This window comes from Coregonus lavaretus (assembly GCF_964263955.1).
Source record: "Coregonus lavaretus genome assembly, contig: HAP1_SCAFFOLD_1346, whole genome shotgun sequence".
NCBI classification, from domain to species: Eukaryota; Metazoa; Chordata; class Actinopteri; order Salmoniformes; family Salmonidae; genus Coregonus; species Coregonus lavaretus.
In genome coordinates this window covers 114,520-123,886 of record NW_028162241.1, presented here as the reverse complement: position 1 = coordinate 123,886, position 9,367 = coordinate 114,520, and positions in this window count along the sequence as shown.

Below are 9,367 nucleotides of genomic sequence, written 5' to 3'. Positions count from 1 at the left end.
ACCTAACAGCACAAGGCGCACCTGTGTAATGATCATGCTGTTTAATCAGCTTCTTGATATGCCACACTTGTCAGGTGGATGGTTTATCTTGGCAAAGGAGAAATGCTCACTAACAGGGATGTAAACACATTTGTGCACAACATTTGAGAGAAATAAGCTTTTTGTGTGTATGGAACATTTCTGGGATCTTTCATTTGAGCACATGAAACATGGGACCAACACTTTACATGTTGCGTTTATATTTTTGTTCAGCATGGATAAAGGGCCTCATTGCCAAATCCCGAGGTATACCTTTAAGATGCAGCCTGGCGGGCAGTCCTGCCACGTGATTGGGCGGGCGGTCCCGCCACGTGATTGGGCCTCAGCTGTGTGGGGAAGAGGAAGTGCCGTGAGCAGTAGAGAGGAGGTAGAGAAAGAGAGAGAGAGGTAGAGAGGGGGGCGGGGTGAGGTACAGAGTCCTGAGTCCACAAGGTCAGTCTCCCTCTGTTTTCCTATGATTCAGATCTGTTCGTTTTGGCTGCCCTGGACTTCACTCCACCCTAACATCAACACCACTCAACAGGCCCTTTGATGACAAAGAACATGTATTTATCTTAGTAACTATTTCTTACTGTTTGTCTTTTTATAGACTGATTAAGCTAATGAACTGTGCTGCCTAATCATGATGCAAGGCTCCCAGGTTAGGATTTCAATACACCTGATATTGAGGACTGTTTTATGTAGTTGTCTTACCTACCTTAGTTGAATGCACTGACTCTAACCTGTCAACTATCTCTTCCTCTCTCCTCTTACGTCTGTCCTTCAGTCAGCCCCCCTCTCCCCCCCTCTCCCCCTCTCTCTCCCTCTTCCTCCCTCTACCGTAATGACATCAGCCAGTGACACGTGTGGGAATCTTCAGTGGCCCCCCTCCCGGCTCTAACTCCCTGGCCCGGGACACTGAGACCCTGGCTGCTGAGTGACCAGGGCTATTTTAGGATCCTGTAACCATGGGAGCTTCCTTCCCAGAGTGGTTCTAAGATCCCTCAGGATCCCTCTACTTACTTACTACATTACTCACAACAAACAGCTGAAGTTACAGAACAGCCAACAGTAACAGAGATGTTCTACTTCACGACAAACAGCTGAAGTTACAGAACAGCCACAGTAACAGAGATGTTCTACTTCACGACAATCAGCTGAAGTTACAGAACAGCCACAGTAACAGAGATGTTCTACTTCACGACAAACAGCTGAAGTTACAGAACAGCCACAGTAACAGAGATGTTCTACTTCACGACAAACAGCTGAAGTTACAGAACAGCCACAGTAACAGAGATGTTCTACTTCACGACAAACAGCTGAAGTTACAGAACAGCCAACAGTAACAGAGATGTTCTACTTCACCACAATCAGCTGAAGTTACAGAACAGCCACAGTAACAGAGATGTTCTACTTCACGACAAACAGCTGAAGTTACAGAACAGCCAACAGTAACAGAGATGTTCTACTTCACGACAAACAGCTGAAGTTACAGAACAGCCACAGTAACAGAGATGTTCTACTTCACCACAAACAGCTGAAGTTACAGAACAGCCAACAGTAACAGAGATGTTCTACTTCACCACAATCAGCTGAAGTTACAGAACAGCCACAGTAACAGAGATGTTCTACTTCACGACAAACAGCTGAAGTTACAGAACAGCCACAGTAACAGAGATGTTCTACTTCACGACAATCAGCTGAAGTTACAGAACAGCCACAGTAACAGAGATGTTCTACTTCACCACAAACAGCTGAAGTTACAGAACAGCCAACAGTAACAGAGATGTTCTACTTCACAACAAACAGCTGAAGTTACAGAACAGCCACAGTAACAGAGATGTTCTACTTCACGACAAACAGCTGAAGTTACAGAACAGCCAACAGTAACAGAGATGTTCTACTTCACAACAAACAGCTGAAGTTACAGAACAGCCAACAGTAACAGAGATGTTCTACTTCACGACAAACAGCTGAAGTTACAGAACAGCCTCAGTAACAGAGATGTTCTACTTCACAACAAACAGCTGAAGTTACAGAACAGCCACAGTAACAGAGATGTTCTACTTCACAACAATCAGCTGAAGTTACAGAACAGCCACAGTAACAGAGATGTTCTACTTCACCACAATCAGCTGAAGTTACAGAACAGCCACAGTAACAGAGATGTTCTACTTCACGACAAACAGCTGAAGTTACAGAACAGCCACAGTAACAGAGATGTTCTACTTCACCACAAACAGCTGAAGTTACAGAACAGCCAACAGTAACAGAGATGTTCTACTTCACCACAATCAGCTGAAGTTACAGAACAGCCACAGTAACAGAGATGTTCTACTTCACGACAAACAGCTGAAGTTACAGAACAGCCACAGTAACAGAGATGTTCTACTTCACCACAAACAGCTGAAGTTACAGAACAGCCAACAGTAACAGAGATGTTCTACTTCACCACAATCAGCTGAAGTTACAGAACAGCCACAGTAACAGAGATGTTCTACTTCACGACAAACAGCTGAAGTTACAGAACAGCCACAGTAACAGAGATGTTCTACTTCACGACAATCAGCTGAAGTTACAGAACAGCCACAGTAACAGAGATGTTCTACTTCACCACAAACAGCTGAAGTTACAGAACAGCCAACAGTAACAGAGATGTTCTACTTCACAACAAACAGCTGAAGTTACAGAACAGCCACAGTAACAGAGATGTTCTACTTCACGACAAACAGCTGAAGTTACAGAACAGCCAACAGTAACAGAGATGTTCTACTTCACAACAAACAGCTGAAGTTACAGAACAGCCAACAGTAACAGAGATGTTCTACTTCACGACAAACAGCTGAAGTTACAGAACAGCCTCAGTAACAGAGATGTTCTACTTCACAACAAACAGCTGAAGTTACAGAACAGCCACAGTAACAGAGATGTTCTACTTCACAACAATCAGCTGAAGTTACAGAACAGCCACAGTAACAGAGATGTTCTACTTCACGACAAACAGCTGAAGTTACAGAACAGCCTCAGTAACAGAGATGTTCTACTTCACAACAAACAGCTGAAGTTACAGAACAGCCACAGTAACAGAGATGTTCTACTTCACCACAAACAGCTGAAGTTACAGAACAGCCAACAGTAACAGAGATGTTCTACTTCACCACAATCAGCTGAAGTTACAGAACAGCCACAGTAACAGAGATGTTCTACTTCACGACAAACAGCTGAAGTTACAGAACAGCCACAGTAACAGAGATGTTCTACTTCACGACAATCAGCTGAAGTTACAGAACAGCCACAGTAACAGAGATGTTCTACTTCACCACAAACAGCTGAAGTTACAGAACAGCCAACAGTAACAGAGATGTTCTACTTCACAACAAACAGCTGAAGTTACAGAACAGCCACAGTAACAGAGATGTTCTACTTCACGACAAACAGCTGAAGTTACAGAACAGCCAACAGTAACAGAGATGTTCTACTTCACAACAAACAGCTGAAGTTACAGAACAGCCAACAGTAACAGAGATGTTCTACTTCACGACAAACAGCTGAAGTTACAGAACAGCCTCAGTAACAGAGATGTTCTACTTCACAACAAACAGCTGAAGTTACAGAACAGCCACAGTAACAGAGATGTTCTACTTCACAACAATCAGCTGAAGTTACAGAACAGCCACAGTAACAGAGATGTTCTACTTCACGACAAACAGCTGAAGTTACAGAACAGCCTCAGTAACAGAGATGTTCTACTTCACAACAAACAGCTGAAGTTACAGAACAGCCAACAGTAACAGAGATGTTCTACTTCACCACAATCAGCTGAAGTTACAGAACAGCCTCAGTAACAGAGATGTTCTACTTCACAACAAACAGCTGAAGTTACAGAACAGCCAACAGTAACAGAGATGTTCTACTTCACGACAAACAGCTGAAGTTACAGAACAGCCAACAGTAACAGAGATGTTCTACTTCACAACAAACAGCTGAAGTTACAGAACAGCCAACAGTAACAGAGATGTTCTACTTCACGACAAACAGCTGAAGTTACAGAACAGCCTCAGTAACAGAGATGTTCTACTTCACAACAAACAGCTGAAGTTACAGAACAGCCACAGTAACAGAGATGTTCTACTTCACAACAATCAGCTGAAGTTACAGAACAGCCACAGTAACAGAGATGTTCTACTTCACCACAATCAGCTGAAGTTACAGAACAGCCACAGTAACAGAGATGTTCTACTTCACGACAAACAGCTGAAGTTACAGAACAGCCACAGTAACAGAGATGTTCTACTTCACAACAAACAGCTGAAGTTACAGAACAGCCACAGTAACAGAGATGTTCTACTTCACGACAAACAGCTGAAGTTACAGAACAGCCAACAGTAACAGAGATGTTCTACTTCACAACAAACAGCTGAAGTTACAGAACAGCCAACAGTAACAGAGATGTTCTACTTCACGACAAACAGCTGAAGTTACAGAACAGCCTCAGTAACAGAGATGTTCTACTTCACAACAAACAGCTGAAGTTACAGAACAGCCACAGTAACAGAGATGTTCTACTTCACAACAATCAGCTGAAGTTACAGAACAGCCACAGTAACAGAGATGTTCTACTTCACCACAATCAGCTGAAGTTACAGAACAGCCACAGTAACAGAGATGTTCTACTTCACGACAAACAGCTGAAGTTACAGAACAGCCACAGTAACAGAGATGTTCTACTTCACCACAAACAGCTGAAGTTACAGAACAGCCAACAGTAACAGAGATGTTCTACTTCACCACAATCAGCTGAAGTTACAGAACAGCCACAGTAACAGAGATGTTCTACTTCACGACAAACAGCTGAAGTTACAGAACAGCCACAGTAACAGAGATGTTCTACTTCACGACAATCAGCTGAAGTTACAGAACAGCCACAGTAACAGAGATGTTCTACTTCACCACAAACAGCTGAAGTTACAGAACAGCCAACAGTAACAGAGATGTTCTACTTCACAACAAACAGCTGAAGTTACAGAACAGCCACAGTAACAGAGATGTTCTACTTCACGACAAACAGCTGAAGTTACAGAACAGCCAACAGTAACAGAGATGTTCTACTTCACAACAAACAGCTGAAGTTACAGAACAGCCAACAGTAACAGAGATGTTCTACTTCACGACAAACAGCTGAAGTTACAGAACAGCCTCAGTAACAGAGATGTTCTACTTCACAACAAACAGCTGAAGTTACAGAACAGCCACAGTAACAGAGATGTTCTACTTCACAACAATCAGCTGAAGTTACAGAACAGCCACAGTAACAGAGATGTTCTACTTCACGACAAACAGCTGAAGTTACAGAACAGCCTCAGTAACAGAGATGTTCTACTTCACAACAAACAGCTGAAGTTACAGAACAGCCAACAGTAACAGAGATGTTCTACTTCACCACAATCAGCTGAAGTTACAGAACAGCCTCAGTAACAGAGATGTTCTACTTCACAACAAACAGCTGAAGTTACAGAACAGCCAACAGTAACAGAGATGTTCTACTTCACGACAAACAGCTGAAGTTACAGAACAGCCAACAGTAACAGAGATGTTCTACTTCACAACAAACAGCTGAAGTTACAGAACAGCCAACAGTAACAGAGATGTTCTACTTCACGACAAACAGCTGAAGTTACAGAACAGCCTCAGTAACAGAGATGTTCTACTTCACAACAAACAGCTGAAGTTACAGAACAGCCACAGTAACAGAGATGTTCTACTTCACAACAATCAGCTGAAGTTACAGAACAGCCACAGTAACAGAGATGTTCTACTTCACCACAATCAGCTGAAGTTACAGAACAGCCACAGTAACAGAGATGTTCTACTTCACGACAAACAGCTGAAGTTACAGAACAGCCACAGTAACAGAGATGTTCTACTTCACAACAAACAGCTGAAGTTACAGAACAGCCACAGTAACAGAGATGTTCTACTTCACGACAAACAGCTGAAGTTACAGAACAGCCAACAGTAACAGAGATGTTCTACTTCACAACAAACAGCTGAAGTTACAGAACAGCCAACAGTAACAGAGATGTTCTACTTCACGACAAACAGCTGAAGTTACAGAACAGCCTCAGTAACAGAGATGTTCTACTTCACAACAAACAGCTGAAGTTACAGAACAGCCACAGTAACAGAGATGTTCTACTTCACAACAATCAGCTGAAGTTACAGAACAGCCACAGTAACAGAGATGTTCTACTTCACCACAATCAGCTGAAGTTACAGAACAGCCACAGTAACAGAGATGTTCTACTTCACGACAAACAGCTGAAGTTACAGAACAGCCACAGTAACAGAGATGTTCTACTTCACCACAAACAGCTGAAGTTACAGAACAGCCAACAGTAACAGAGATGTTCTACTTCACCACAATCAGCTGAAGTTACAGAACAGCCACAGTAACAGAGATGTTCTACTTCACGACAAACAGCTGAAGTTACAGAACAGCCACAGTAACAGAGATGTTCTACTTCACCACAAACAGCTGAAGTTACAGAACAGCCAACAGTAACAGAGATGTTCTACTTCACCACAATCAGCTGAAGTTACAGAACAGCCACAGTAACAGAGATGTTCTACTTCACGACAAACAGCTGAAGTTACAGAACAGCCACAGTAACAGAGATGTTCTACTTCACGACAATCAGCTGAAGTTACAGAACAGCCACAGTAACAGAGATGTTCTACTTCACCACAAACAGCTGAAGTTACAGAACAGCCAACAGTAACAGAGATGTTCTACTTCACAACAAACAGCTGAAGTTACAGAACAGCCACAGTAACAGAGATGTTCTACTTCACGACAAACAGCTGAAGTTACAGAACAGCCAACAGTAACAGAGATGTTCTACTTCACAACAAACAGCTGAAGTTACAGAACAGCCAACAGTAACAGAGATGTTCTACTTCACGACAAACAGCTGAAGTTACAGAACAGCCTCAGTAACAGAGATGTTCTACTTCACAACAAACAGCTGAAGTTACAGAACAGCCACAGTAACAGAGATGTTCTACTTCACAACAATCAGCTGAAGTTACAGAACAGCCACAGTAACAGAGATGTTCTACTTCACGACAAACAGCTGAAGTTACAGAACAGCCTCAGTAACAGAGATGTTCTACTTCACAACAAACAGCTGAAGTTACAGAACAGCCACAGTAACAGAGATGTTCTACTTCACCACAAACAGCTGAAGTTACAGAACAGCCAACAGTAACAGAGATGTTCTACTTCACCACAATCAGCTGAAGTTACAGAACAGCCACAGTAACAGAGATGTTCTACTTCACGACAAACAGCTGAAGTTACAGAACAGCCACAGTAACAGAGATGTTCTACTTCACGACAATCAGCTGAAGTTACAGAACAGCCACAGTAACAGAGATGTTCTACTTCACCACAAACAGCTGAAGTTACAGAACAGCCAACAGTAACAGAGATGTTCTACTTCACAACAAACAGCTGAAGTTACAGAACAGCCACAGTAACAGAGATGTTCTACTTCACGACAAACAGCTGAAGTTACAGAACAGCCAACAGTAACAGAGATGTTCTACTTCACAACAAACAGCTGAAGTTACAGAACAGCCAACAGTAACAGAGATGTTCTACTTCACGACAAACAGCTGAAGTTACAGAACAGCCTCAGTAACAGAGATGTTCTACTTCACAACAAACAGCTGAAGTTACAGAACAGCCACAGTAACAGAGATGTTCTACTTCACAACAATCAGCTGAAGTTACAGAACAGCCACAGTAACAGAGATGTTCTACTTCACGACAAACAGCTGAAGTTACAGAACAGCCTCAGTAACAGAGATGTTCTACTTCACAACAAACAGCTGAAGTTACAGAACAGCCAACAGTAACAGAGATGTTCTACTTCACCACAATCAGCTGAAGTTACAGAACAGCCACAGTAACAGAGATGTTCTACTTCACAACAAACAGCTGAAGTTACAGAACAGCCAACAGTAACAGAGATGTTCTACTTCACCACAATCAGCTGAAGTTACAGAACAGCCAACAGTAACAGAGATGTTCTACTTCACCACAAACAGCTGAAGTTACAGAACAGCCACAGTAACAGAGATGTTCTACTTCACGACAAACAGCTGAAGTTACAGAACAGCCAACAGTAACAGAGATGTTCTACTTCACCACAAACAGCTGAAGTTACAGAACAGCCACAGTAACAGAGATGTTCTACTTCACGACAATCAGCTGAAGTTACAGAACAGCCAACAGTAACAGAGATGTTCTACTTCACCACAAACAGCTGAAGTTACAGAACAGCCACAGTAACAGAGATGTTCTACTTCACGACAATCAGCTGAAGTTACAGAACAGCCTCAGTAACAGAGATGTTCTACTTCACCACAAACAGCTGAAGTTACAGAACAGCCACAGTAACAGAGATGTTCTACTTCACCACAAACAGCTGAAGTTACAGAACAGCCTCAGTAACAGAGATGTTCTACTTCACCACAAACAGCTGAAGTTACAGAACAGCCAACAGTAACAGAGATGTTCTACTTCACCACAAACAGCTGAAGTTACAGAACAGCCACAGTAACAGAGATGTTCTACTTCACGACAAACAGCTGAAGTTACAGAACAGCCAACAGTAACAGAGATGTTCTACTTCACCACAAACAGCTGAAGTTACAGAACAGCCACAGTAACAGAGATGTTCTACTTCACGACAATCAGCTGAAGTTACAGAACAGCCAACAGTAACAGAGATGTTCTACTTCACCACAAACAGCTGAAGTTACAGAACAGCCACAGTAACAGAGATGTTCTACTTCACGACAATCAGCTGAAGTTACAGAACAGCCTCAGTAACAGAGATGTTCTACTTCACGACAAACAGCTGAAGTTACAGAACAGCCACAGTAACAGAGATGTTCTACTTCACGACAAACAGCTGAAGTTACAGAACAGCCTCAGTAACAGAGATGTTCTACTTCACCACAAACAGCTGAAGTTACAGAACAGCCACAGTAACAGAGATGTTCTACTTCACGACAAACAGCTGAAGTTACAGAACAGCCAACAGTAACAGAGATGTTCTACTTCACGACAAACAGCTGAAGTTACAGAACAGCCAACAGTAACAGAGATGTTCTACTTCACCACAAACAGCTGAAGTTACAGAACAGCCAACAGTAACAGAGATGTTCTACTTCACGACAAACAGCTGAAGTTACAGAACAGCCACAGTAACAGAGATGTTCTACTTCACGACAAACAGCTGAAGTTACAGAACAGCCAACAGTAACAGAGATGTTCTAC